Source organism: Scylla paramamosain, unplaced genomic scaffold (assembly GCF_035594125.1).
Source record: "Scylla paramamosain isolate STU-SP2022 unplaced genomic scaffold, ASM3559412v1 Contig112, whole genome shotgun sequence".
NCBI classification, from domain to species: Eukaryota; Metazoa; Arthropoda; class Malacostraca; order Decapoda; family Portunidae; genus Scylla; species Scylla paramamosain.
Window position 1 is genome coordinate 7501 of NW_026973777.1, and position 6323 is coordinate 13823.

Genomic DNA, 6323 nt, shown 5'->3' on the forward strand with positions numbered 1-6323 from the left:
TCTGGTGTTCCCAGGCGGTCACCCATCCAAGTACTAACCGGACCCAACGTTGCTTAACTTCGCTGATCAGACGAGAAGCGGTGTATTCAACGTGGTGTGGTCGTTGGCTCTGATGAGCTTGACTTATCGACTATTTGAAGATGATGTTCTCCTGCTTAGTTATGAAAGCAACGCTTTTCATAGTATAGTTATAATTCTATATATACGAGTATATATATATATATATATATATATATATATATATATATATATATATATATATATATATATATATATATATATATATATATATATATATATATATATATATATATATATATATATATACATAAACCATACTGGAAGAGCAAGGAGTTAGTGTTAATAAATATATTTGTTTTTTCTTCCAACTAGAAGAGGGGAAACTGGTTATGCTACCAAATGGAAGATAGTTTCTGAAAATTAGAATATGAATTCAGTTGAAACATTACTTGATACTGAATGAATCTTGCGCATGCCTACAAGAAAAGAGTCAGGGGAGAAGGTATATTATCTCGGCATGCCTTAGCGCGCCGGAAAATCTTGCAACCCCTCCACCTTTATATTGAGTTTTATTCACATTTGTGCTTGTGTATGTGAATTTAGTCATAAATGTGCAGTTGCAGGGTCAACACTGAAACAGAAAACCTATGCATATGACCCGATAATGTTAAATTAAGTGAGAAAAACAGGGAAAATAGTAATTTACTACACGCACGACCGCTCTGGCTCAATATATACCGCGCGACGTCACGGCAATGGGGCCCCCGGCCGTCGGCATGACGTTCCGGTAGCGGTACCCCCCGAGGTAGTTAAGGAGCGGCCAGTACTGATGATGGGGACGGTAACCACACCATTCAGTGGAAGCCACTTCACCCCCCACACAGAGGTAGTTGGGTGCGGCAAGGGCTGGGCAGGAAGGTAGTCAAGAGATGGTGGGGCGGGGCCCTGGAAGCATCCATGCAGGAATCCCCATTCACCCCCCGCCACCAGCGACTTACCGCGTGCAGGCAGATGGTATTAGATTTGACCCCTCGTTGCGGTGAGGGAGCCTTTTCGAGCCTCTGTCATTGCACATCCTACCATCACGTCAATCATTATCACAAACCATCCTCTCCCTCCCCATGCATATAACACCACGACATTTTTTATATTATATTTATATATATATATATATATATATATATATATATATATATATATATATATATATATATATATATATATATATATATATATATATATATATATATATATATATATATATATATATATGTATATGTGTGTATATGTGTATATGTATATATGTGTATATATGTATGTATATGTATATATGTATATATGTATGTATGTGTGTGTATGTGTATATATGTATATATATATATATATTTATATATATATTTTTTTTTTTTTTTTTTTTTTTTTTTTTTTTTTTTTTTTTTTTTTAGCAGGGTGGCCTTTTTGCAGGACGAGTCACAGGACACAAGAAAAAAGGACCAACACCGCTTTTTTCACCCACCACATTACATCATACAATAAATATCCCGGCCATCACCAAATCACTCTACTACTATCCGTGGTTCGGAACCCACGTAAAACTGTAGGTCCCTCCGCTATACGGATGCAATTCTTCCTCTGTCCTTCTTTGAACCAATAAAAAGCACAAAAAAACCCTTTTTACTCTGACTGTCCTTCACTCCTCTTTCACAACCTGATAATGCAGGCTCTGGATAGTCTGGCCCCTAACTTGTGCGTGGTTTGGCCCGGGGATTTGGGTGCGTGGGCGGCGTCCGTGGCTGTGGCTGTGTTGGGCTTGGCTTGCTCGGTTGGTGGAGGACTCTCCTGCTTTCCCCGATAAAGCCCTTGTCTTCCTGGCCATCTTAGAATGAATATAACACGTTAAAAAAAAAAAATAAATAAATAAATAAAAAACATAAAAAAAAGATGTCCCTCCTAATTCAAATTGCGCCTGGGTCAAGCCCCAGTGACTATTTCTCCTACTACAATTCCCTTCTTATCACCCCCCTATTCTTCCCACTATCCCCACTTCTCCCTCCCCATCTTTTCTCTCTTTGTTATGTTATGTTATTTTGAGGCACATTCGTGAGCTTCCTGTTAGACCGTTCTTACGTCGTACTAGCAGCTCTCATCACCATGACTGGCCGCGGCAAGGGAGGCAAGGGTCTTGGAAAGGGAGGCGCCAAGCGTCACCGTAAGGTTCTGCGTGATAACATCCAGGGAATCACCAAGCCTGCTATCCGTCGTCTAGCTCGCCGAGGTGGCGTCAAGCGCATCTCTGGTCTCATCTACGAGGAGACTCGTGGGGTGCTCAAGGTGTTCCTTGAGAACGTTATCAGGGATGCTGTCACCTATACCGAGCACGCCAAGCGTAAGACCGTTACTGCCATGGACGTTGTCTACGCCCTCAAGCGTCAGGGCCGTACCCTGTACGGATTTGGTGGTTAAATCGCTCCATTATTGAGATGGTGCCAGCTATTCAGCTTGCATTATCATCATTGAATAACATCATCTCCCGGACCTTTTTAAGGTCCACAAACATGAAAAGAAAGAAGGACCATAGACTACTATTATTACTACTACTTTCTCATAACCATGTTCACTATCACTATCTGAGCTAAGAAAAGAAACCATTATTAATTATAACCATCTTTCTCACTTCATCAGGTCTTCTCCAAGTATTATTATTATTATCATTATTATTATTATTATTATTATTATTATTATTATCATTATTATTATTATTATTATTATTATTATTATTATTATTATTATTATTATTATTATTATTATCATTGACTTATTTCAATGATCACGCCCCTCATCGTTCTCAGTTTCTCATAAAACAAAATATACATTGAGATGAAAAAGACGCTCAACATATCACAATAGGCAACACATCTAATCAACTCTCCACTGTGACACACAGCAGGTACATTAGTAGAAATATAGTATACACTACTTGCTTATTATTGATATACCAGTATAGTCTACACAACTCTCTAGATGTTTGAACGTGTGGCTCCGAAGAGGAGCCGGATTGATGGTGATATTGGCTGAAGGGGAGGGAGGCCCTTTATTTACTTCTTCTCAGTCTTCTTGGGAAGGAGCACGGCCTGAATGTTGGGCAGCACGCCACCCTGTGCAATGGTGACTCCGGAGAGGAGCTTGTTAAGTTCCTCGTCGTTGCGGATGGCCAGCTGCAGGTGACGTGGGATGATGCGAGTCTTCTTGTTGTCACGGGCGGCATTGCCGGCAAGCTCAAGGACTTCAGCAGCCAGGTACTCCATAACTGCCGCAAGGTACACGGGGGCACCAGCACCCACGCGCTCGGCGTAGTTGCCTTTCCTTAGAAGGCGATGAATCCTGCCGACCGGGAACTGGAGTCCAGCACGACTGGAACGGGACTTTGACTTTCCCTTCACCTTTCCTCCCTTGCCGCGTCCAGACATGATAATGGATGTTGTGGTAGTAGTAGTAGTAGTAGTAGTTGTTGTTGTTGGTGATAAATGAGGAGCGCGAGTACTCTAACCTCGTCGGTAGCTCTGCGAGCAAGTAGTGAATTTTGGGAAAAACGGCTATATATACGCGAGATCAGATCGGCCCAGAGCGCGTCTGGACCAATCAGGACGCTCGCTGAGGTGGCGACTCCTGATCCTGAGTAGGCACGCTAATATATATACCACTTTTCAACTGAGAAAACGCACACTCGTTCTCACAGCAGTACGGCGACACTATGCCTCCCAAAGCATCAGGAAAGGCTGCCAAGAAAGCTGGCAAGGCACAGAAGGCCATTGCCAAGGGCGACAAGAAGAAGAAGCGCAGGAGGAAGGAGAGCTACTCCATCTACATCTACAAGGTGCTCAAGCAAGTCCACCCAGACACTGGCGTGTCCTCCAAGGCCATGTCAATCATGAACTCGTTCGTGAATGACATTTTCGAGCGCATCGCTGCCGAGGCATCCCGCCTGGCACACTATAACAAGCGCTCCACCATCACCAGCCGGGAAATCCAGACCGCTGTCCGTCTTCTTCTGCCTGGTGAACTGGCAAAACACGCTGTTTCTGAAGGCACCAAGGCTGTTACCAAGTATACCTCCTCAAAGTAAACAGGCGGCCAGTATACTGCTGCCAGTATAAAATAATACCCGGCTCCATTGGAGCCACACTTGAAAAGGAAAAAAGATACGATATAGACAAATGCATTATTATTATAATTATTGTTATTATTATTAATATTATTATTATTATTATTTTTATTATTATTATTATTATTATTATTATTATTATTATTATTATTATTATTATCATTATTAATAATATTAATATTGTTGTTTTTATTATGATTATTATTATAATAATTATTGTATCATTATTATTATTATTATTATTATTATTATTATTATTATTATTATTATGCTTATTATTATCGTGATTATTATTCTGTGGAGATAAAGAAAAGATAAAAAAAAAATAGAGATAAAGAAAGATAAAAATTCTCCCAAGTGAAAGAGATATGGCCATGGAAGAGGGAATAATAATAATAATATAAAAAAAAAAAAAGGGGGGAAGGATATTGAGTTGAAAGTCGATACCTGATACTGAAAGATGGAAAATAAATATTTTCTTCCACAAAACCAAACAGATTGTCTATGAAAATTCTTTAATGAAAGAGATGTTTGGCCCTAAAAAGGGCCTAGATATTGCTGTTATGAAGATCATTCGTGGATGACTTCTTAGGCACGCTCGCCACGGATGCGACGAGCCAGTTGGATGTCCTTTGGCATGATAGTCACGCGCTTGGCATGGATGGCGCACAGGTTGGTATCCTCAAACAGACCCACGAGGTAAGCCTCGGAAGCTTCCTGGAGAGCCATGACAGCAGAGGACTGGAAGCGGAGGTCAGTCTTGAAATCCTGAGCAATTTCACGCACCAGGCGCTGGAAAGGCAGTTTCCTGATAAGCAGCTCAGTGCTCTTCTGATAACGGCGGATCTCACGGAGAGCAACGGTTCCAGGCCTGTAACGGTGGGGTTTCTTGACACCTCCAGTGGCTGGAGCAGACTTGCGAGCTGCCTTTGTAGCAAGCTGCTTGCGGGGCGCCTTGCCACCAGTGGACTTGCGAGCCGTTTGCTTGGTACGTGCCATAGTTGTGGTAACAACAACTCACAACGAACACTCAGCTGAGTCTGCCCGCGTTTCAGTTTCAGTTTATTAAAGAAAGTTACATGAAAAAATGGGGAACAAGATATACAATAGTCAAAGGGGGGGGGGGAGGGGGTTACAAAGTAGGGGAGAAACACAGAAAAATTACAGGAAAGAAAGTGGCCGGGCGGTCCGGCTAGCTATTCTTACTACTAGTATGCCTGAGCTCTTTTTATTGGGCATATTTTGTAGTTTACATAATTATTTAACTATTTTACATAAATTAGAAATATTATGTACAAAATATACATTTATTTATATCTGGGCAAGGGAGCGTCTTGCCCTTCAGTGATGAGGAGGCTTCTGGGGAACCAGGCATGTTGCTGGTTCGGTGCCTCCTCGTGTAGCCTCAGGACATTCCTAATGTATTCCCCGTCATCGTCCTTCAGGCGTTGCCACACCGCCTCAGCCATGAGGTGCAGCCTGACGTTGATGGCGGGGAGGGATGCTCGATGGTGGAGTTCTTCACTGGTGATGAAATCCTGCCAATTGGTATTGAAGATGAAGCGGAGCGCTGAGTTCTGAACCTTCTGGAGCCGACTGATGGCCCGCCTGCTCATGGCGTGAGTGGGGATCGGTGGGTAAGTGAGGACAGGGATCACCAGGGCCTTCACCAGGTGGAGTTTTATGCCTTCCTCCAGGTCCCGGAACCTGTACAGGGAAGCTAGCGCTGAACGGGCTTGTGCAACCCGTGCCGTGATGTGGGTGGTGTAGCCCCTGCCCGTGACCCTGAGGCCCAGGATGGAGCCCTGCCTCTTGAAGGCGACTGGCTCCCCCTGCACATGGAGGGGGACTGGCCGGTGTGCCGCCATGGGGATGACGGTGAACTTGGCAAGATTTGTCCTTATTTTCCACCGTTTCTCGAAGTCATTGACCCTGGTGATCTCCCTCTCGGTGCGAGCGTTGAGCATGGCTCCAGACCTGCCAGGATGAAACACGACCTGCGAGACATCATCTGCGTAGAGGATGTTGGTACCAGCTGCTGAGCCCGGATAGTCGCTGGTGTAGATGGTGTAGAGGGTGGGAGAGAGGACACTGCCCTGGGGCACGCCACTCTCTAGGCCGAACACTGGGCCGAGGTGGG

The 6323-nt window shown here is 43.5% G+C and overlaps 1 non-coding gene across 1 annotated transcript in view; it reads right to left on the bottom strand.

The window, feature by feature from the left end:
- Positions 1 to 108, bottom strand: part of LOC135099221 (5S ribosomal RNA) — a 119-nt gene extending 11 nt beyond the window's left edge. The window contains exon 1 of the ribosomal RNA XR_010267789.1: positions 1 to 108. This exon is cut by the window's left edge and continues 11 nt beyond it. This is a non-coding gene — a ribosomal RNA (5S ribosomal RNA).
- Positions 109 to 6323: the final 6215 nt, after the last annotated feature.